The sequence below is a fragment of the Mus musculus genome, chromosome 1 (assembly GCF_000001635.26).
Source record: "Mus musculus strain C57BL/6J chromosome 1, GRCm38.p6 C57BL/6J".
NCBI lineage: Eukaryota > Metazoa > Chordata > Mammalia > Rodentia > Muridae > Mus > Mus musculus.
Window position 1 is genome coordinate 85,853,919 of NC_000067.6, and position 24,535 is coordinate 85,878,453.

Genomic DNA, 24,535 nt, shown 5'->3' on the forward strand with positions numbered 1-24,535 from the left:
GCCCCCCTTCATTCTCCAAGCCTTGGCCTGTTGGAAGCAGCACAGAGGGATCCAACATCTAACATTCTTTGTGGGCTACAGAACCTGTGGACACGCTCTACTGCTGGCTGAGGACAAGGCAGCATCTGAGACTTAATGTGTTCTCTTACTGAATGTCCCATGGCACCCACACTGAGATGTTAGCCTGGGATGGGTCCCCACAGACCAGGACCTGCTTGTTATGGATACCCCGTATGCCCTGCCTGCACCTCTAGAAGACCAGAGCCAAATCTCTGGGGTCAGGGAGAACATTCCAGGCATTGAAAGTTAGGAGGCTTATAATACACAGCATCTGAATGACAGCCCCCAGAGTCTCTGGGATCCTCGGAGGGCAGGAGGCACTGTAAGTGTGAGTGGGCTATCTGGGTGGCATTTTGCTCCTCATGGACTGTACGGACACAAGGGTGTCTACAGAGCACGTCTAGCGCACACCCTGTATTCTCCATGGAAGATGTGGAATTTTGACCCTTGACTTGTGGTTGGGAAGAACCAGGTGTTAAGGATTATCTCACTGAAAGGATCTGTCCGTTTCAATCTGGCTGTGGTTTTGACAACAGTAGAAGCAAAATGTCAAGTTCACCTGGAAGCAAACATAAAGGGCCAGGACAGAGCAGGGTTTCCAGTTCTCCCCAGCATGCCCTGCTTCATTTCTGCTCCCCCTGCTGGCCTTGCTGCATCTCTGTTCAAGATGGGGAGAAGAGTAAAAGCCAATTCTTAGGCTTTCTAGGGGGCCTGAGGAAAGTGCCCAGCACACAGTAGGTCATCAACACATGATGACTTGGGAAGCCCAGTGGAAAGGGATCCTATGTTCAGAATACGGGATCTGAGCAGCTCTGGCCTCAGTCTCTTCCAAGCAAGTTTAAGTCTCTGGTCTTGTGCTAATGAGAAGAATACAAGCAACATATGTCTTTCCACCCCATAAGAGTGGAGGCAAGGAGAACCTAAGAAATCCCCAAGGTGGCAGAGGACTTTACCTGAATGCCTTGCCTGGTAAGGGAATGAATGCTTCATGCAAACATTGAGAGATTGAGGGAGATGAGGGATAATCAGCAGGGCTCTGGGAAGCAGAGTTGGTTTCAGTGATAGAGCAGTGCTTCTCAACCTATGGGTCTCGACCCCATGGGGTCACATATCAGATATCCCACATATCCGATATTTACATTGCAATTCATAACTGTAGCAAAATAGCTGTATAGTTATGAAGTAGCAAAAAACAATTTGATGGTTGGAGGGGGTCACTACAACCTGAGTAACTATTTAGAGGGTCGCAGCATTAGGAAGGTGGTTGAGAAGCATTGAGTTAGAACCTGGAAGATCCCTGAATATAACAATAGGCCACTTGGCCCACAAACAGCTTCCTCCACATTTTGCCAGGAAAGCAGTGGTTGGGCAGTAGAAGGAACTGCAGATCCTGACCACTCTTGGCTGTTCTATTTTCTTTTTGTACAGGTCTTGCTATGTCATCCTGGCTGGCCTCAAATTTATTAATCCTCTAGCCCCCATCTCCCAACTGCTGGGATTACAAGTGTATGCTACCATGCCCAGTTTAGAATCTAGAGCATTCCTGAGGTGTGGAGATACTATGACCCTGCCAGAATCTGACACAAAAGTGAACCAAGAAGAGGGAAAGTAGGAACTGGTCAGCTCCAGGTTGGAGTCTAATACAAGGCTGGGTGTTCTGCAGACTCCCGGCCCGGGGCACCGCCAAGTTACAGCTGCCCCCTGCACCTCAGTCAAGATCACCTAATTATAATCTGAAGGTCAGTTTACAGTAACCCAACACCTTTGTCCAGCACATCCAAGACACTCAATGAACTCATAAGATCAGTGCAGAGGTCCTCAGAAAAGAACTCTACTTTGACAAAGCTACAAAGCTTTGAAACAAGAGCTACTCACCGAGCCAGAGCATTGATACCTGCTGCCTGCAGTTCCAACACTCAGGAGGATGGAGATGTCCAGCCCTGACTACTAAACTAAATAGTGAAACATTGTCTCAAAACAAAACAAAACAAAATCAGAATCAAACAACAAAACCTTTCAGGGCTACAATGATACAATTATTTCTCTCATTTAGAGGGATAAAAACCAGAGGAGGGTAAAGAAAGAAATAGTCTAGAGGAGAGAGAGAGAGAGAGAGAGAGAGAGATGTGTGTGTGTGTGTGTGTGTGTGTGTGTGTGTGTGTGTGTGTGAGAGAGAGAGAGAGAAAATCAACCAGGAATTCTATCTCTAGGAACCCTAGGTGATGTGGCTTAGCCAGTAACATCACTCAGTGCCCTGAGTTTGATCCCTGGTACCCACACAGTGGAAATATGACCGATGGCACAAGGGTACATGGAAATGAGTAAACACAACTGAAAAAGATGTCAGAGTAATATCTAATAAAGCTGACCTTCAAAAGTGATGGTGAAATGAAGGCATTTCCAAAAACACACAGACTGGGAGACTTACTGCTCACCGACCTCTCTCAGAGGAAGTCAATACTAGAGAAAGTTCTTTAGGCTGAAGATAAGCTGGTGCTAATTAAATCTACAGCAAGAAGTGTTCCAGATAAGGTGAATACGTAGGTTTTCAAAACAGATAAATATGCTTTTTCCTCTGACTTCCAAAAGACAAGTTTATATAAGACAAGTGCAGTGCTGTAGTGTTTTGCTAGTTTTGTAAGTAGGTTTGCTGTCTATGATGTAATGGCACACAGGAAAGAGGGGCAGAGCTGGCTTATGGCGGAGCAAAGGTTCACATTTTACCCCAGTGGAGTTAGCATCAAACATCAGTAAAGCCTGGTAAAACGCATACTGATACCTAGAGCAGCCACTTTTTAAAGGGCTGTTTAAAAAATTCAACAAGAGTTAAAATGATACCAAAAACATTTTTTGAGAACAGTAGTCAGATGCTTCTAATGAGAAAGGGGTTGGAAGAGAGATAGGAGCTACTGTACAGGCTCTGAACAGCTAATGTTGGTGACAATATTAAAGTCTACTCCAGCTGAAAGGCTTCTCCTATCTGACCAGTGAAAAAACACCAGCCAGATCTGGTAATGACGTTCTGTCTACGAGAGTCATTCCTCGGATTCAAAGACACAGATAAAGCCACGTGTGATAAAGGAGTTTGGGGCCAGCCTAGGCTACATAATCAGTTTCAGGCCTAATAGAATAGGACATTATCTCAAACAAATGTATAATATTAAATAAAGAAAAATTCACAAATAGTTGGAAATGAAGGGCTGAGGAAAGAAAATATGGAAAGAGTAAAACATGACCCCATTGTGGCCTTCGAGAAGGAAGTAACTAACATGTCTGGAAAGAGGGGCTCTCAACTGGGGAATTGCCTCCCTCGGGTTGACCTATGACTATTTCGGGGGGGGTGCATTTTCTTAATTCCTAATTGATGTGTGTGCGGGGGGGGGCAGATTCTAAGGAATCTTCTCAAGAAAATGAAAGTGTCATGTGCCAAGTGTCTGCAGCTGCAGTCTTTAGCACCACAGCCTTGAAGTAATCCAAGCATCCAACAGCTCTGGACTCCTGAACTAAGTGTGCCTGGTCCCTATAGGGAACACTGAGTCACTGATGCCTGCTGCCACATGGAGGGGCTGGAAGAACATTGTGCTAAGGAGGAGTCTTGGCACCAGAGACTGTATCTCAGCCACCGTTGATGTGACATAGCCTGTGTTTGGTGGAAAGTAGATCAGCAATGATTTCATCCCAAGGACAGGACCAGGAATGAGCTGCAAACGGTGAGAGGAGACATTTTGGAGCAAGTAAGATGCTCTGACTTTTTTTTTTTTTTTTCGTTTTTGGAGACAGGGTTTCTCTGTGTCGCCCTAGCTGTCCTGGAACTCCTGGACTCCTCCAGAAATCCACATGTTTTTGCCTCTCCAGCTCCGAGATTCCAAGCTCACCCAGCTTTATTGTGTGGGTCCTGGGGTTTGAACTCAGGTCCTCATGCTTACAAGGCAAACACTTTACCCACTGAGCTATTCTCCTAGCCTCAGTATCCTTATCTCTGTCACAATGATAAATTGCCAGATTTGTGCTAAGAAAATACATTATCAGTATTAGTTTCTCAATGGATTATATTTAGCCAGCAGAAAAAAAGTACAAACTTCCTTTTGATGCTAAAGCATGACCAAACTGACAGATGGATAGATGCAAATGATTCTTAAAAAAAAAAAAAAGTTTAAATTTGATGCTTTTTAGTAAATTTGTAGAATTGAGAAACTATTTTAAAAATTCAGGCCGGGCATGGTGGCGCACGCCTTTAATCCCAGCACTTGGGAGGCAGAGGCAGGTGGATTTCTGAGTTCGAGGCCAGCCTGGTCTACATAGTTTCAGACCAGCCTGGCCTATAGAATGAGACTAGCCTCTGTAGGTACCCCCACTCCCATACACACACATATATGTGTGTGCACACACAGAAGGCCCAAGGTTGTCCTCTGACCTCCACATGCATATATACACATGTGCCCACCCACATTCACACCAATGAATATACATCCTCACAAACGTGGACATAAAATAATATTAATAATAATTATAATCATATAATGTTATATAATAATTATTATTTTATATAAAAGTGTACCAATAATAATAATGTATTTATTTCTGTCATGCTGGATTTTTGGATGTTTGTTTGTTTGTTTTTGAGACAGGGTTTCTCTGTATAGTTCTGGCTGTCCTGGAACTCACTTTGTAGACCAGGCTGGCCTTGAACTGAACTCAGAAATCCGCCTGCCTCTGCCTCCCAAGTGCTGGGATTAAAGGCGTGCGCCCCCACTCCCGGCATGCTGGATTTTTAAGTGAAGACACCATAAAGACATTTCTGAATAAACCTTGGCTAAACGTATTGATAGCCTGGAGTTTGCTTGCTGTAACTGCCACAGAGAGCTCAGGACCCAGAGAAGATCCAGATGGAAACAGAAAGGAATGAAAAGAGCCAGAAGGCAAATGGGTGGTAAACATCAAAGGCAACTTTATCTTTCCTTAATTTCCCTAGAAGGCAATTCACTGGTCAGAGCAATAATAATAATATATCGTAAGAATCATAGCACTCGAGGAAGCACATTTATAACAGGTAAGGAAAGGTCTGGTTGTGTTTCAAAAGGTACTTGACTTCATCGAACCCCTGAATCAGCCAACTCCCCCGCAAAAGGCAAAGATGTATATAGAAAATATAAAAATCAAAGACCACAATATACCTCATAAATAAGAGAACGAGATGAGCCAGGATGGAAGAAAATGGAGACATAAATCAGCCAGCAAGAGAATAGCCAAATACTCCACCACAGCTGGACCTCCTCAAGTGAAAGCCAGTTAAGGCTCCAGGTCAAGGGCAGCAGAGAAGAACCTGGCTCTATTCTCTGTATGAGAGTATAGAGAATCCTCCTGCTCTTTAAATATAAAGACACAGACAAAGGTCTCCACCTGTATCTTTGGAGATGGAGATGGCTCAGCAGTTAAGAGCATCATCAGTTGCTCTTGAGGAGGACCCTGGTCCAGGCCTCCGCATCTACCACAGGCAGCTCTAACTGTAGTTTCAAAGGGTCTGAGTTCTTTTGGCACATGGTGTGCACATACATACATGCAGATACTCACATATACACATAAAAGGAGTATCTATATTGATGGATAGATGCACACATACATAGAGATAGATATATAGATATGTGTGTAAGTTAAAACAAAGGCTTAGATAAAAACATACAAACACTAATTACATCTGGTCTGCCCAGATGAATGCCAATAAAGCAGATTTAGAATAAGAACTGTTGTCACCAGAGTTGAATCTGGAATCTTCGTTTCTTCCTTGCTCATTATTGAAAGAAAAACAAAACACTTCACTCACGTCTTCCTTGGTGTTTAATGGGAAATTGGTCATGTGAGACAAAACCCACTACAAGGCCCCACACAGCCCCTCCTGCGTTCCTCCCTACATTCAAGACTCTGCTGCCCCAAGACTGGGGGAGGGGGAGGGGCGCTACAGGATCCCGTGGTGGGCAAGATGAGACCTCCGGAGGATCAGAATGAAAGATTTCATCCCGGGGAAAACAGGACCCCAGTCACATCCATTCAATGTATCCCTTGCCTGCCTCTTCCATCAGAATCAGCCACAGTCAAACCGACTGGTGTGGCCCAGGTGGAGCGTATCTTGCACTTCAGTGTGCTCTGACCTGTGGGTCCTGTCCACCTAAGGCCACATAATTTCTTCAAACAGCCATAATGCTCTGCTCTGGGTCACACTAATCTTAAAGACTTAATCCTATACTGTGCCTGCAACAATAAAGGGACCTTGGACCAGGTTCTCCCTCTCTGGGACCTTTGGGCATGGTGAAGGTGCCGGGATGGGGTTCATAGTTTCACTGACACTACTTTATGCAGGTAGAGACAGACTGGCCACTGGACTTTCTGCCTACCTAGGAGAAAGGCATAAAAGTTTTGGAAAATCAGTTTTGTGGATAACGACTAAGGAACCCTTGAGTCAACATTAATGGGTAGGGATGTGGCTCAGTGGGTGGAGGGTTTGCCTAATATTTATAGAATTAAAACTGGCTGTGGTGATACATGCCTATAATCTCAGCACTTCAGACGGAGGAAGCAGGAGGATCAAAAGTTCAAGGGCAAACTCAGCTACATAGTGACTGACCTACTTTGGCTTTTGTTGTGTGATAAAACACTGACCAAAAACAACTTGAAGCTGGGCAGTGGTGGTACATGCCTGTAATCCCAACACTTGGGAGGCAGTGGCCTTGAGGATGTCCGTAGGACATTTTATTTTCTCTTCTCTTCTCTTCTCTTCTCTTCTCTTCTCTTCTCTTTTCTCTTCTTTTCTTTTCTTTCTTTTTTTCTTTTTTAAAATTTTATTTATTTAATGTATGAGTGCTCTGATCCACAGGCCAGAATAGGGCATCAGATCCCCGTATAGATGGTAGTGAGCCACCATGTGGTTGCTGGAAATTGAACTCAGGGCCTCTGGAAGAACAGCCATTGCTCTTAACCACTGAGCCATCTCTCCAGGAGGGCCTAGCCCACAGTGAGTGTCATTACTGGGCACTTGGGTCTGAGCTATTTAAGAAAGGTGGCTGAGCAAGCCAGGGGAAGCAAGCCAGTAAGCAGGATTCTTCCAGGGAATCTGTTTCTGCTGGTTCCATTCGTGCTCAAGGGTCCTATGGTAAGCTCCTGCTCTGGCTTTTCTTGATTTATAGACTGTAAGCTGAAATGAAGTAGTTTCCTCTTCAAGTTGTTTTTCTTTTCTTTTGTTTTGTTTTATCTTTTTCTTTTTGTTTTTGTTTTTGTTTTTGTTTTTTGTTTTGTTTTTCAAGACAGGGTTTCTTTGTGTAGCCCTGACCGTCCTGAAACTCACTCTGTAGACCAGGCTGGCCTCGAACTTAGAAATCCACCTGCCTCTGCCTCCCAAGTGCTGGGGCTAAAACTGTGTGCCACCACTGTCCAGCTGGGGACAATTTCTTGAGTTGCCCTCCCCCATGCAGAGTTGTCACTTTTCTGTCACTGTGATAAAGCACCGTGACCAAGGCAACTTAGAGAAGAAAGGGTTCATTTGACAGTTCCAGGGAGGTGAGGCCATCACCATCACAGCTAGGAGGCATGTCAGCCAACAGGCATGGCAGCTGGACCAGCAAGCCACCCCATTCACACCTTAAACCACAGAACTGAGCCAGAGAGAATGAACTAGAAATGATACAAGGTTTCTGAAACCTCAAAACCTGCCCCCAAACAGGAACTTCCTCTGTAAGATCTCAACTCAATGTGTTTCTTAGGCCCCTAGAAACGAAGCCCAGCATGGAGTTCTTTGTTCTTTCACCTTCAGCCTGAGAGAACGATGACCACTGGGTGACCCACCCAGGCACCTGACCCATAGTGTAAGGGACCAAGAATGTTTGCCAAAGATAGCCTGTAACCTTTCTGTGAGAGATGAGCTGTAATTCACCATCCCCATTCTTACAATGTTTACTCAGCTTCCCCATTCTTTGTACTCTTATCCTCCCCTCACTTTCCGGTTTATTCTTTAAAAACCCTCAACTGCAACTGCTGGGGGTCGATCTCCTCTGCCCCTGTGCGGGTTACAAGCTCGGCCTCAGCATGCTGATTCCCAAATAAACCTCATGTGATATTGCATCAAGAACGGTTTCTCTTGAGTTATTGGGGCATCAGCACATCCCGGGACTTGAGCAAGGGTCTCCCCAAAACAAGGGTCTTTCAGTTGGGGGCTCGTCACGGGATTTTGCGGCCACCCCATTTCTCAGAGACCCCTGTTAGAGGTAATATTCTGTTTTTGTCTATGTCTTTGTCTGCCGGCTGTGTCTGAATTCGATACTTTCGGTTTCGGTTTGCAGTCATCCACGCTCATAAGAGCAATGAACTCCTTGTCCTGAACAGAAGGGAGGGTTATCGACAGACATGTCAGGGGATAACCGGCTGCCACCCTGGGAGACATCCCAGGAGGTCTGAGGGAGTTCCAGGGACACCTGGAGATTTACCATCTGGGTGCCATTGGAGCCTGAATCCCTCCTGGAGAGGAGAGATTTTCTGCCCACTCAGCCATCTGATTCTGTTTCTTGGTTTTGGAAGTCCCACAGGAAGCAGGTCCTGGTTTCAGTCTTCATAGTCTTTTTGTGTGTTTTGTTTCCCTGTACGTGACTTGAATGATGGGACAGACCATTAGTACTCCCCTTGGACTGACTCTTGACCATTGGACTGAAATTAAGACTAGGGCTCATGCCGGGCGTGGTGGCGCACGCCTTTAATCCCAGCACTCGGGAGGCAGAGGCAGGTGGATTTCTGAGTTCAAGGCCAGCCTGGTCTACAAAGTGAGTTCCAGGACAGCCAGGGCTATACAGAGAAACCCTGTCTCAAAAAAAAAAAAAAAAAAGACTAGGGCTCACAATCTATCTGTAGATGTCAAAAAGGAATCCTACCACTGATGCATTGGCCAAAAATCATGACCACCCCTCACACCCGAGAACTGACTTTGAGGTATGGGGATCCCCTCCGGAATGTGTGCGTGCCGGCCGGTGTCTCTGTTCTGAGTGTCTGTTTTCTGAAACGAACATGCGCTTGTTGTGTTGGTTTGTTTGTCTGTGTCTTGTCCCTTGTTTCTGAAGCACGGCGCAGCCTGAGTTTGGATCCATCTGAGTTTATTCTGATCAGCCTAAGTCTGGTTTTAAAATTGCCCTGGGGGATGCCCCGTCTGTGGGGACCTCCATCCCATCTGTATGTCAGTAGTGATACTGTAACCCTCTTGTTGAGAACCGGCCATCTGATTCAGCTACCCTCTGGGTCATTTCTCTGGATTTGGTGTTTGTTTTTGTTGACAGTTTGTGTGCTGTTTGTATTCTTTGTGACTAAGACGACGAGACAGACTGTGACGACCCCCCTAGTTTGGCTCTTAACCATTGGACTGAAGTTAGGAATAGAGCCCACAACCTCTCTGTGAAGATCAAGAAAGGACCTTGGCATAATTTTTGTGCCTCTGAGTGGCCAACTTTTGACATTGACTGGCCACCGAAGGGAACTTTTGACTTGACTAAGCCATTATCTTTCAGGAAGGACCAGGATCACACCCTGACCAACAACCATACATTACAGTAATGGCAAGACCTGGTTCAGAATCCTTCGCCTTGGGTCAAGCCTTGGGTGCGCTAGCAGAAGCCAGGCTCCCAAGTCCTGGACTTCCAAAAACCCATGAAAGAGAAAAAGAAAAAAATAAACAATTGGTCTTTGGAGCCCTGCACCTGTAGTTAGAAGTCTAGTGTGGCTGGAAAAGCCCTGCTAGGAGCTGATTGTCAACGCTGCTTTTAAAGGGACCAGCAGCTTCTCAAGTCTATGGTAAGGAAACTGATGGCTGTTTTTCCTACAAAATCTCTGAGCTTGTGATTATTGGATTCATCGGGTGACAAGGTGCTCCTCTCTTGAAATTACAGCTAGAAAAATTAAGAATTTTGTTTGGTTTAAATAAGCAAATGTATGCAGCCATTTCATTTTTGTTTCTGAATAGTTTTAAAGGTATAAATATGTTTTATATGTCTTGGTTATAGATTATTGGCTCATAAGTTATTGGTTATGATTAAAAATTTGTACCATTGGTAACAGAAAGTTGGCCTAAACTGGTAACTCTGGGTTGGAGTAATTTAGAACTACAACATGCGGCATGAGCCAACCCTAGGAAACAGGTCTCTAAAGATACGCCTAAATTGGGTAATACTCTATGTAATTCTTATCCTAGAAACCAGACTTATAAAAGATAGGATTTAGGGCAGTGTCTCTTTGAAGTATTGGGGGCTGCACCTTCTTGTGTCTGTGTGCAGGAACAGGCAGCCAAACTTTGTAGCAAGTAATGTTTTTGGTGTTGATTTTTAAATAAAATAGATTGTTTACACTGTTAAAATTGGGTTTTGCTTCCCAAAATTGTGGTTGTGCTCTGGTGTTACAAGAGAAATCGAAAGTGGAGGCTTCTCCCGAATGGGAGCCACCAGCTAATCCATTGGCTCCTCCAAAAATCTATGAAGCCTCCTGAGTGGCCTAGTCCCCTACCTCCCCCTTATCCACAGCCTCAACACCCACCACGGGCCTTCATGATGCTTTGTTTTAATTAAACAGTTGGATTCCCCTGGTCTGCACCAGTTCTAAGTCGGCTGCTAGCCACATGGAAAACCGCGGCTGGGGAGGTGGACCTGGCAGGGAAACACTGATGCGGAGGCCCCCGGATACTCCCATCCTTCCACCCAACCCCTCCCCCCTTCCCCCAGCCCCACCGAACCCCTCGGGGCAGCAGGAGGCAGACCTGCTGTGGGTACACTGAGCTGTTGAGTGCAGAGTCTGGATGGACTCCAGTGGACCCACCCAACCTTCAACCCCTTCAGGACTGGTCATTTTCCTCTGCTGATCTTTATAACTGGGAAACTAACCACCCCCTTTTCTCAGAGGATCCCCAATGCCTTCAGTGTTGGTGGAGTCCCTTATGTTCACAAACGAAGAGCGAGAGAGAATTCTGTTAGAGGCTAGAAAAAAAATCCCAGTAGCTGACGGGTGGCCTATACAGCTACAAAATGAGATTGACATGGGATTCCCTTTGACTTGCCCCGGTTGGGACTACAACATGGTTAAAGGTAGGGAGAGCTTGAAATCCTATCACCAGGCTCTGGTCTCCGAGGCGCCTCAAAACAGCCCACTAATTTGGCTAAGGTAAGAGAAGGTGTATTACAAGAGGGAGACAGTTACGTGATCTAGTAAAAGAGGCAGAGAAGGTGTAATGAGAGAGAGAGAGAGAGAGAGAGAGAGAGGCGGTAGGCAGAAGGTGGGAGGCAGAAAAGAGAGAGAGAGGCGGAAGGCAGAAGAAAGAAAATATAGGAGGGATCGTAGACAAGAAAGAAACTTGACTAGAATTTTGACCACAGTGGTAGGAGAGAAAGAAAAGACAGGACCTAGACAGACAGGGAACCTGGGCAACAGAAGACCAATGTGCTTAACAGAATAAGGTGAGTTGGGGTACCGCGAGCCTCAGCTAAAAAGGCTCAGCTATGTCAAACTGAAGTTACTTATTTGGGATACACCCTTTGAGACAGGAAGCGGTGGCTAATGGAAGCCAGGAAAAAGACTGTAACTCAGATCCCCACCCCAACTACACCAAGGCAAATAAGAGAATTCTTGGACACCGCTGGCTTCTGCAGGCTCTGGATACCTGGGTTTGCGACCTTAGCTGCCCCGTTGTATCCCCTAACCAAGGAAGGGGGGGGTGTTTGTGTGGACCACAGATCACCAGAAAGCCTTTGAAGAAATTAAAAAGGCTGTACTAATGGCCCCAGCCTTAGCCTTGCCTGATGAGAGAGCAGGGGTCACTGGAGGAGTCCTTACTCAGACTTTGGGACCTTGAAAAAAGGCTTACCTATCCAAGAAGTTAGACCACTGTTGCCAGTGGGAGGTTTTCTTCCTAAAAGCTATTGCTCTACTTGTCAATGACACTGATAAGCTCACTCTGGGACAGCAAATAACTGTAGTGGCACCCCACACTCTTGAAAGCATTATCCAACAGCCCCCTGACCTATGGATGACCGATGCTCATATGACACATTATCAGAGCTTTTTGTTGACTGAATGAGTGACCTTCACTCCCCCTGCTGTCCTCAATCCTGCTACCTGACTGCCCGAGACTTCACCTACTCATCACTGCGCTGACATTCTGGCAGATCTGAAGGATCAGCCTTGGCCTGGGAGTCCAAGCTGGTACACAGATGGCAGTAGCTTCCTCGTTGAAGGTAAGCGGAATGCAAGGGCAGCAGTGGTGGACAAGAAGCAAGTGATCTGGGCCAGCAGCCTCCCTGAAGGGACATCAGCCCAGAAAGCTGAACTTGTGGCTTTGATGCAAGCTCTACGAATGACAAAGGGGAAGTCTATCAACATTTACACTGACAGCAGGTATGCTTTCGACACTGCACGGAGCAATATACAGACAAAGAGGGCTGTTGGCATCTGCATAGAAAGACCTAAGATGTTATGGCTAAAGGGAATCAGATGGCAGACCTAACCACCAAGCAGGCAGCGCAGAGTGTTAACCTTCTGCCTGTAGCAGAAAAGTCCAAAACCCCAGGACCCGAGTGGCAGTACACCCTGGAAGACTGGCAAGAAATAAAAAGATAGACCAGTTCTCTAGGATCCCAAAGGGGACTTGCTAAACCTCAGAAGGGAAGGAGATCCTACCCTACAAAAAGGACTAGAATATGTCCAACAGATGCATCGTCCAACCCACCTAAGAACTAAACATCTGCAGAGACTGGTTAGAACATCCCCTTATCATGTTCTGAGATTACCGAGAGTGGCTGACTCGGTCAACAAACTTTGTGTGCCTTGCCAGCTGGTTAATGCTAATCCTTCCAAAATGCCTCCTGAGAGAAGACTGAGGTGAAGCCAGCCAAGTAGGGTAATAAGTATTTACTAGTGTTTATAGATACCTTTTCAAGCTGGGTAGAAGCTTTTCCTACCAGGACTGAGACGGCCAATGTGGTAGCCAAGAAGATCCTAGAAGAAATCTTCCCAAGGTTTGAGATACCCAAGGTAATCAGGTCTGATAATGGACCTGCCTTTGTTGCCCAGGTAAGTCAGGGACTGGCCAAGATATTGGGGATTGATTAGAAGTTACATTGTGCATACAGGCCTCAAAGCTCAGGACAGGTAGAGAGGATGAATAAAACCATTAAAGAGACCCTTACCAAATTGACAATGAAGACTGGAACTAATGATTGGATAGCTCTCCTACCCTTTGTGCTCTTCAGGGTTAAAAACATCCCTGGACAGTTTGGACTGACCCCCTATGAATTACTCTATGGGGGGCCCCCTTCACTGGTAAAAATAGCCTCTGTACATAGTGCTGACATGCTGCTATCTCAGCCTTTGTTCTCTAGGCTCAAGGCACTCAAGTGGGTGGGACAGCCATCATGGAAGCAGCTCCAGAAGGCCTACTCAAAAGAAGGAGACCTGTAAGCCCCACCTCTCTTCCAAGTTAGAGATTCAGTCTACATTAGATGCCATCGTACAGAAAACCTTGAGATTCAGTGGAAAGGCCCTTATCTTGTACTCTTGACCACCCTAATTTCTACTCTTATGGGACCCCTTTTGATTTTGCTTCTGTTTTTAATTATAGGTCCATGTGTGTTAGAGAGCAAGAATTTGCAGTGCAGCTTTTAGTTTTGAAACAACAGTACCATGCCCTAAAGGATTAAGTGCGTCAGGAAGAAGATAGTGTCTAGTTCTAAGATTAGAACTACTAACAAGTAGAAGTGGGGAATGAAAAACATAAAACAAAAAATTCTAGACCTTTAGACCCAGGCTTGAGAATATGACCTTTGTGACTCAATGCTCCAAGGTACGCTAATCATAAAACAGATAGCGACATTCCTCTACCCACCCGCTTCCTGGGTTCAGAGAATGTTCATTCAAAGAAAGTCACCCTGACCCACCCTGGAACCCACTTTGCAAATGTGCTATTTTTAGAGACTCTATGGCCAAACTCAGAGAAAGGTTAGGAAAATGATAATGAGAGCGAGAAGCTAATGAAGCATGGTTTGAAGGTTGGTTCACAAAATCCCCATGGATGACTACCTTACTATCTGCCCTCATGGGCCCCTTATTAGTTTTGCTTCTTTTATTTACTATAGGCCCCTGCGTAAATAACAAGATAATGGCTTTCTTCAGACAGCTGGTCAGTGCTGTACAGGTTCTTATGCTACGCCAACAATATCAAAAAGTAGAACAGGCTGATACGGGCTGTACTGAGTCAGAGGTTTAATTTTTCTAGTTCTATGATTAGAACTATTTACTAGAAGGAGTGGAGAATGTAAGACCCCAACTCAATGTGTTTCTTAGACCCCTAGAAACGAAGCACAGCATGGAGTTCTTCGTTCTTTCACCTTCAGCCTGAGAGAACCACTGGGTGACTCACCCAGGCACCTGACCCATAGTGTAAGGGACCAAGAATGTTTGCCAAAGATAGCCTGTAACCTTTCTGTAAGAGATGAGCTGTAATTCATCATCCCCATTCTTACAATGTTTACTCAGCTTCCCCATTCTTTGTACTCTTATCCTCCCCTCACTTTGCAGTTTATTCTTTAAAAACCCTCAACTGCAACTGCTGGGGGTCTATCTCCTCTGTCCCTGTGCAGGTTACGAGCTCGGCCTCAGCATGCTGATTCCCGAATAAACCTCATTTGATGTAGTCTCCCCTCCCTCAGCCTGAAACCTGCTTGCTCAGGGGTGGAGCTTCCCGTTCAATCGTTCTGCCATGCCCACTGCTGTAACATGCCACTTTGCTGTTTGGAGCCACACACATGGTCACCCTGCTACTGGATCCTGAGATTATTTGGCGGGAATCGGGCCCCCTTCCCCTGCTTTATAACTGCGTGCAGAACAGTAAAATTGACCTTTGATCAGAATGCCTGTCTTAGCTGCATCATTTTCTCTTGCCGCCTAGCCCCTCTTCTCTTCCAGGTTTCCAAAATGCCTTTCCAGGCTAGAACCCAGGTTGTGATCTACTGGCCAGACACAACAATGTGATATTGCATCAAGAACAGTTTCTCTTGAGTTATTGGGGCGTCAGCTCATCCCAAGATTTGAGCGAGGGTCTCCCAGAAATGGGGGTCTCTCACCTCCAGCAAGGCCACACTTCCTAAGCCTACCACCAACTGGGACCAAGTATCCTAGCATCTGAGCCTATGGAGGGCATTATTGGTTAAGCAATTCCAGGGACCCCTCCCTCCACATGTGTCAAGGTGACAAGAACAACTAACAACCCTGGCTCAGAACAAATAAACAAACAATCACCACAACAAAAACCTCTAGTGGAAACCAGATTCAAGATTAAATTACTGGAGGGTTAGGGCAGTAGTTCAGTGGTAGAACACATATCTAGCAAGCACAAAACCTCTTCAAGACTCACACACAGCCAGGCGTGGTGGCGCACACCTTTAATCCCAGCACTCGGGAGGCAGAGGCAGGCGGATTTCTGAGTTCGAGGCCAGCCTGGTATACAAAGTGAGTTCCAGGACAGCCAGGGCTATACAATCACTAGACATAGACCATAAGCCATTTATACAAAGCTTGAAATCAGTAACTCTTTACTTTGGCTTCAAACAGACATTTTAGGGAAAGTACACAAAGAGAAACAAAAACAAAAAAGCAAACAGCTTACAAAAAGCAGCCTTTAGAAAAATGCACCTGTAATAGCCTTCCTGGTGCAAAGGGGGAGAGAACCCTTAGACAGGATTAGGGGAGGCTTGGTGTGCTTGGTGTGGAAATTGTGACCTTTGGGGGGGGGTGCGGGGGATATAATCAAAGCAAGGTGAGAATGGATGGGCAAGGAGAAGAAACAAAGTATCTAGCCTGTGAGAGGCTGGTGTGGGGGAGGGAAGCCATTGGAGGCCTTGGGGTTGGAGATGGGGAAAGGCAGTGTGTGGCTGGTGGGAGCTTAAAACCAGCTATAATAAGCCACTTCAAAAATGGATGCCTCCCGGGAGGCATTTGAAGAAACAGGCAAGTCAAAGAGAGCCTTTAAAACCATTTAAAAGGCGCCAAATGTATATGAAATTAGCTGAAATAGCTGATGCCGTCTTACGTAAGTCCTGAAGGAGGTTCTGGTGGGGGTGGGTAACAGCTCTAGCAGGAACGTGGAGTTCTTGCTGGATGCAAGAAAAAGCATTGAATGCTCACCAGATGCCCAGTGGAGAGAGAATTTACCCTTTACTGCTGAAGGAAACGGATTCCAAAGCAGATGGTAAGATTAACCATGCCGGACACTCAGAGGACACAAGCCAACATTCTGTCAGGAAAACTTAGCCTAAGCATGGGCTGTTACTGAAGCCAGCCTGCTTCCTGTGAGGGAAGAAAATTCATGATGATGAACTGAGAAGCTCCGTGGGTTGTGAGAAACCTTGGTCATTTAAGAACAGTTACACCTTGGTCATTTAAGAATAGTTACACACCGGGCAGTGGTGGCGCACACCTGTAATCCCAGCACTTGGGAGGCAGAGGCAGGTGGAGTTCTGAGTTTGAAGCCAGCCTGGTCTACAGATGAGTTCCAGGACCTTCACATGCACAGAGGAGAAGGGAGGGGAAGGAAAGAAGGAAGAAATTAAGAGTACCTTGTAGCTTCCCCCAGCCTTGAGGAGGCTGACTCAGACCTGTTCTGTAGCTGTGAGACCACCTAGGGTGGAGTCTTTCAACCTAGATAGGTCTATTGTTCTACAACCTGCACTCTTCTCCAAAACAACCCCGCAGAGGCTGAACCTGTCTTCTGGAGATAAACAACAAGCCTGGCAAACAAGTGCTGACAGCCTGCACCAAGTGCTGACAGACTGGCAACAAAGCATCAAGAGCCTGGTGTGGCGGAGGATGGGCCTTCCCCCTTTATAAGCACAGACTGTTAGTAAACTCTTGGGCCTTGATCAGAATTTGTCTTGGTCTTGTTATTCCCCCACCCACCCCCTCCACCCCACCCCTCACCCCCGCTGCTTCCTCCCATATAGCTCCAGTCTCCCTTTCAGGAACCAGGTTCGTGTGGCCATGGGCGGCTACAGTACCTGCATCCCTTATGCAGCAAACAGTCCCTAGGCAGAAGCCAGTTGGGTTGCCAGGTTGAATACTGGTGCCCAATAAAAAATGGACAAACATACACTAAAAAGTTTCTGTTGTGTATCCGAAATTCAAATTTCTCTAGGCATTGTTTCAGGGAGCACCTGAGATCTTGAGTCCTCCGAAGATGCTTCTGAGAGATTGCCGTGATTAAATTAGCTGATGTGGGAGAGCCCATCTTAATTGTGGGTGGGGTTCCAGACCTGACCAGGGACAGCAAAGGTATGAAGAAAAGGACAGATACACAGAACACACGAGATGAACATAGGATCAGGTGGCTGGGGTTCTACTGCTCGTTAGGTACAACACATGAAGAGGAGGAGTCTCTGTAGGAGGTCTCTTCTGGGAGGAGAAAGCCGAAGTCACTTGTTTTCAAACACTAATCCATCAACGCTCATGCTCCAACTCCAGAGGAAAGCCTTTTTATGCCACTTAAGCCTGGCCCATATAAGTAATGGCTTTGCCAGTTTCCCACCCAGAGCCAATCGGTTTTGGAGTCCTTGAAAGGTCATGCCCAGGTCCAAATACACACTCCTGGTAATAGAGAGATGGATAAGTGGTTAGCACAGGTTGCTCTTCCAGAGGACCTGGGTTCAGTTTCCAGCACCCACATGGAAGTTTACACCTGTCTGTAACTCCAGTTCCAGGGAACTCAACACCTTCATACAGATATACATGCAAGCAAAACTCCAATGAACATAATATAAATGCACACACATCATATGTTATATTATATATAGTTACATATAGTATACTATATATAGTATTATATGTCATATATTGTGGGACTGTGAAAGGCAGTCTGTGTTTTGGTCAAGCAAGGCTTACTCCAGAGACCCAGTAGAAAATTCTACAAGGGACAGAACAGTGAGCTACGCCACCAGACACAAATGCCTGACACTATGAGCCTTCAAATCCATCATTCTGTGGCCATCAGTCACATAGGCTGTCCAGACTTCACTTCCACAGTTGCCTGGCAATAGCCAGGTATGCTCCTCCCCACAGTTATCCTGCAACAGCAAGATAGCCCAGCCCACTATAAAAGGGACTGCTTGGCCCCTCCAGTCTCTCTTGCTTCTCTTGCTTTCTCTCCATCCCTCTTGCTCCCTCTCTTCCCCCTCCCTTCTCCCCTCTCTCCACATGGCCATGGCCATCCTCCACCTCTTTACTGTTCTCTCTCTCTCTCTCTTCTTTTCTACAATAAAACTCTAAAATCATGGATTCTTCTTATCAGGATCTGCCGGGCTGGAGCAATAGAGCAGGTTTCCCTTTAACAGCTGTCTAAGCTCCCGCTGGGAGTCCTTCCTGTGCTCTAGCCACGGCCACCACTACCACCACCACCACCACCACCACCACCACCACCTGCCTACCAAACCACCTGCTGAGTTAGCAGCCTGAGCTAGCCAGACTCTTGCCCACCCGCCCAGAAACCACCCAGTGCCTTCCTCCCTGTCCTTTCTTCCTTTGGCCCCTGGGCTGACCAAGTTGCCCCCGGGGCCCCCACTTGTTCTCAGCTCTTCCACAACATCCCACCAGCATCTGGGATGCCCAAGACTGAGAACCTGTCTTCTCTGGCCTCCATGAGGCCCAGGGACCCCGGAGCCAGCTCTTTCACAGTACCCAGCATTCTGTGGTGCCTGAGAGTTGGAGTTCAGACTGCGCCTTCCAGAACGGGCTCTGGCAGACTAACACGGCCCCAAAGCCCATCCTGTGTCAGTTCCATGGGGTCCTGTGGCAGTCTCCTGCATCCTCTCGAACAGCCTCCCCAAGCTCTGGAGGGACGCAGGTTCCCCCCCTCCCCTTGCACTTATTTCCCCACATCCAGCGCCCGACAATATATGTCATGTATATGATATGTATGTATGTATGTACATACACATTTATGAAGGAATTCACTCACTCAGGGCATCCTCTCCTCCCTCCTCCCAACATACATCCCCAGATGCTAGCTCCTCCCTCTGCTTTTCACCTTGGTGTATCTTCCCAGAGAGGTCTATCCAACCACAGCTGCCAATGCCACTACACCCAGTCCTCCTGTCTCTGTCACTCTTTTCTGTCCTCTAGGCACTGAGCACTCTCAGAATTAGTTGTTTATGTGCTTATTTTTGTCTCTTTTACTAGAACATAAATGCAAAGGAGCAAGCAATGGGACACTCATAGGTCACAGCTCACATCCAAATGCCAGTGCCTGACCAACAAAATGCACCAAGCTAACAGGTGATGGATGGATGGGGAAAATTCCCACAGATCTAAGAGTAGATTTGGCTTCAATGTAACCCTTTGAACATTCATCTTCTAAGTTAAAGTTACTTTCCCCCCAATCCAAAGTCTTGACAAGCATATAGCTTCCCTCACAGAAGGAAGCTTAAACATCTAAGCAAGGAAGGAGAACCAAGAGGGAGACAAAGTGGGACTGTAGGATTGAAGGTTAGCACAAGCTAGTCCCCAGAGGTGCTAAAAGGGGGTGATACCCATTGTGGTGGTTTGAATATGCTTGGCCCAGGAAGTGGCACTGTTAGGAGGTTTGGACTTGTTAGAGCAGGTGTGGCCTTGTTGGAGGAAATGTGTCACTGTAGGGATGGGCTTTGAGACCCTCCTCCTAGCTGTCTGAGGACAGTCTGCTCCTGTCTTCCTTTGGATGAAGATGTGGAGCTCTCACCCATGTCTGCCTAGATGCTGCTGTGCTTCCTGCCATGATGCTTATGGACTGAAAGTTTGAACCTGTTAGCCAGCCCCAGTTAAATGTTGTCCTTATGAGAGTTGTCTTGGTCATGATGTCTCTTCACAGCAATAAAACCTTAACTGAGGTTAGAGTTAATCCCATTAATCACCCGTTAATCGCCGGCAAGTCTGGTGGGTACCCGTGTGCTGTCTAGAGGCTCCAAGAGGCTGCCCTAGAGGCTGTCTGCCCTGCCTCCAAGTCCGTTGTCAGCAAAGGTGTCTCCACTGACTAGGTGCCCTGATAAATTACAAAGGACAATGATAATGATGATGGATTCTAATAAATAAAGCCACAAAGATTTACCAAGGGTCCTAAAGTTTAGTAGATTATATTAATGATTTCTGGGTCAGTGACCAAAATTCCTGACAGAAAACAAACAAACAAACAAACAAAAAACAAAAACAAAAGGATGGAAAGATTTATTTTGGCTATTGTTTCTCAGGCCTCAATCCATGGTCACTGGGACCATGTTTGTGGGCAAAACATCATGGCAATGAGGGTCCTAACCAAAACTGTTTGCTTCTTGGTAGGAAGAAACAAGAAGAGGGATAGAGGATGAGTCTGGAGCAGCCACAGAGGGCAAGCCCCAAGTAGCCTATCTCCTCCATCCAGGCCCCACCTCCGACCTCTCAGCACTTCCTGAGAATGACATCTGATCACAAATCTCCTGACTAAATAGATTAAACTGTTGAGGAGGCCAGAGCCCTCATGATCTAGTTCTTTCTGGAACCAGCATCACTGCCACAGACACAGACACAGACACAGACACAGCAGAAACTTATCTAATATCTTAGGCACTTCTCAAGTCAAAACTAGTCAGCACACAAACTCACTCACATACACACACTAATTCACACACATACACACATGCACACACACACATTCATGCTCACAGAGGCACATAATACACATATTCACACACTCATATAAACACATTCACCAACATGAACAGTCACACACACTATGCTCACATACACATCGACAGTCATACTCGCACACGCACATTCATACTCACATACATACATGCATATTCATACAGAGAGGGGGGCTTGACAAAGATAAACCATATCTCTAGATGAGAAACTTACAAAATGTGAATTGTTCCCTGAATTAAGCCAAATTCGAAACCGGCCTGGGCTATGTAATGAATTCTGGGGTGGTTCTTCAGAAACACGGGGTGATGGCAGTGAACAGTCAGGATGAAGCTCCTATTTTAGGGGCTTACATTTCAAAGACACAGAGCCTGGAGAGAGACAGGTAACCAAATCAAACGAACACATCTGAGGACAAAGAGTGATGAAAAGAAAAAGTCTCCCTGGGGGTGGCTTTTGTTCAAAGGCCAGAAAGGCAGAGACCTCCATGATGTTACAGACCCAGACACAGATCTGGAATGAGTGCCCTTTGCTGCCTGTGCAATGCCTAAGCAGGACAGGAGAGACCGGTGTGTGCAGGAGGCAAGAGGTAGTTGGAAGAAGGTTGGGGTTAGCAGGGTCTGACTTGACAAGATAGGGTCTGGAGCCTTCTGGCTGGGGCTTAGAATTTATTCTGAAGGAAATGAAAAGGCAGAGTGAGATTTAGGCAGAGGCAAGACCTGACCTGGCCCAATTTACGTCCGTCTTATTATTAATTAATCAATGTATGTGTGTCCAGAGCTAATGTCTCACCAGCAAGAACACACTCAGACAACCGGATTCTTCTGCAGCAAAGCTTTATTGCTTCATCAGGAGGAAGACCCCGAACCCCGGAAAATAGTGCTGCTTATATACACCTCAGCGTGGCGTGTCAGCACCTGATTTGTTGCTCGCCCATCGCCTCATTGCTACGCTCCGGGATGGGCAGTGACTTGGCACGAATTCACTCTTGCACCTGCGCACATTGCTTGTTTACCAGTTCGGCACAGCAGAAGCCAGCACCATCTTGTAATGGCAATTGCTCACAGCTCTCCACATCTCCCCCTTTTTGTTTTATTAAAGTAAAAGTTTGTTTTACTAAAGCAAGGCTAGTCTAGGCCTGAGTTGTTGATCTGCATATCAGCTGTGGCTCCTGTTTTAGGTCATTCCTCTAATGCTATGGCCTTACCCATCATAGGGAAACCTTATCGCCACCAGGCCCCATGTCTTAGGTTGGTCCGCACACAAGGAAGTTTGCCCGTCTCTGGATACCACAATACTTATGCTATGGTTAGAATTGGCCTAGGGCGAACTCTATATCAGAGGCTAGCCAAAGCAAAATGTGATGAGGAAGGAGGATCCAAGACCACCCTACCGTGTGCAATGAGGAGACCTCAGCGGTGTGCAAGGGCTGATCATGATGTTCCTAAACTTATCACCACAACATTAATTATTTCAACATAGATAACCAGATTTCGGGGTAGGCCCCTTGTTCAATGGCCGCAAGTGCTTGAGCAATGACGACCTTGTCACGTTTTTGTTGGGCTCTGAGCTTGCAGACCAACCAGAGCATGAACACAAGCCCACAGCAGATGGCAGCACCAAATAAAACTACCCCCACCCATTCCTTAAAATAAGAGAATGCAGAAGAAATCCAGGAGGAGAGGCCCTCTGTAAATGACAGGTCCACTCGCGTCGAGTTGATCCTTAGAACTGCCGCTCTCAGTGCCTCAAGAGTCTCATTGAATCCTTCGGACCAATTTCCTGCAAGATACAAGGAAAGCTGTCTAGACAGATTAGCTGCACGAGTAAAATTTTTATATTGAACACTGATAATACACAGAGCGCCCAATTTTCTTTCACAACCTAACTGGGCCAACTGGTATAGGACACCTATCTGTTCCTCAACCAGATCAAGGCGCTGATTCAAAATCATCAGCCCTCCCCTCAACTGGGCACTAGCAGAAGTTTGGACATTGATGGCATCAGTCACTTCGACTGAAAGCTGATTTAATTTTGTGCCTGTTTGGACCATACCAGCCATAGCGAACCCTGCAGCTGTAGCAGCAACTGCACTGGCTGAAATTGCTATGATCACAGCAGCAGTAATGCCAAAATCTCTTTTTTGTCGAAACAGGGATAAGGTGGAGGGTGTTTCCACTGGAACAGGGATCCAACGTGGGATCCGGGCCACCATGGCGCGGGTGTCCTTTGTTGCATCCCAACATTGAGAAATCCAACAGGAATCATTTACGCAGTTTTCAAATGAATCATTAGATAAAATAAACAAAAAGGGAGGATAGACACATACTGGAGTTGATATATAGCTGGTTTGATTAATGTGTGTCTTATTTAAACTAGAGATTTCTTCAGTATGAATTACATATCTCATTGGTTGTCCATCTACCCCAATCCTGGTATAATTGGAGACACCAGTGTAAATGGCCTTTCCTACAGCACCTCCCTTTAAGAAAACAAGGGGATTAAGATCTGTACAGCTTCCATTAATCCCTCAAAGTAGCCATTTGTGGTAAGGGCTCATTCTGCGGTCCTGCAAGAAGAGGCCCGTTCTCATTACAAACTCTTCTTCAGTCCCAAACAACATATTGGGGGAGAAGGTAAAATATTTGTGCTCATCAATCCATCTGGCTACAGATGACTGGCAGTCTGACCATGGCGGCAACTCCCCTTCATCCTCTCCACCACAATGGGGAGCAATTCTGGGTTGATGAGGACGCTCCGTGTCATTCCAATTGGGAGACGGGAATGTACTGTTTAGCCAGACTGTCGATTGCCACCAAAACCAGGTAACATGAATAATACTATTATTTCCTTTTCCTCAGGTTTGGGTGAGATTTACAGTCCCACTATCCTTAACTGATCCTAACATACGGATACTGAGCTGAATACAGTCCCCCTTTTGCGATAATTGAAAACATAGGGAACCCTGTTCTTGGAGGGAGCGATTTTCTCCTAACGGGACCCGTAAAGGGTCAAATGGCAAATATGGTAAATCCAGTTTTTTGTTAGTAGTAAAGAATTTTGGGAAAACTATAGCATCATGGTGAACTGGCATTGGTTTAGGGAAAGCCGAAAGAATGGCCCATCTCTGTTCGCCCATCATACTAGGAACCTGAGACAAATTCAGCATTGTCAGAATCAGAAGCAATCCTCGGGAGGTCAGCTTCTTCCACACCATCCTTGATTAATATCTTGCGGGTGAGTAGTTCAGGCAGCCAAAATGGGTTGTCTTCACTCTGCGGAAAAACACAGACAGCTCCCCTGGATCTTATTAAAATAGGATCCGGGCCTTTCCACAGACCAGATAAGACATCTTTCCATTTCACCATTTCTTTTGGTCTATCAGGGTCTGAGCTATGTCGATCAGCTGTAGAGTGACCTTGCTCTTCAAGATTCAAAAAATTAAGTGTGAAGAGTGCCATGGAGACAGCTACTCTTGGCACTGAGGGCAGAGTCTCATCAACTCCCCCTTTTTGTTTTATAAAATAAGACTTGAGTGTACGGTGGGCACGTTCCACAATGCCTTGTCCTTGAGGATTATAAGGAAGGCCAGTCAGGTGAGTGACATCCATTTGATGACAAAATTGCTGAAATTTAGTAGAAGTATATGCTGGCCCATTATCAGTTTTAAGGATTGTGGGCTTGCCCCAAGTACTCCAAGCTTCTAAACAGTGCTGTATAACATGAGAGGCTTTCTCACCTGTTAAAGGTGTAGCAAACATAACACCAGAGC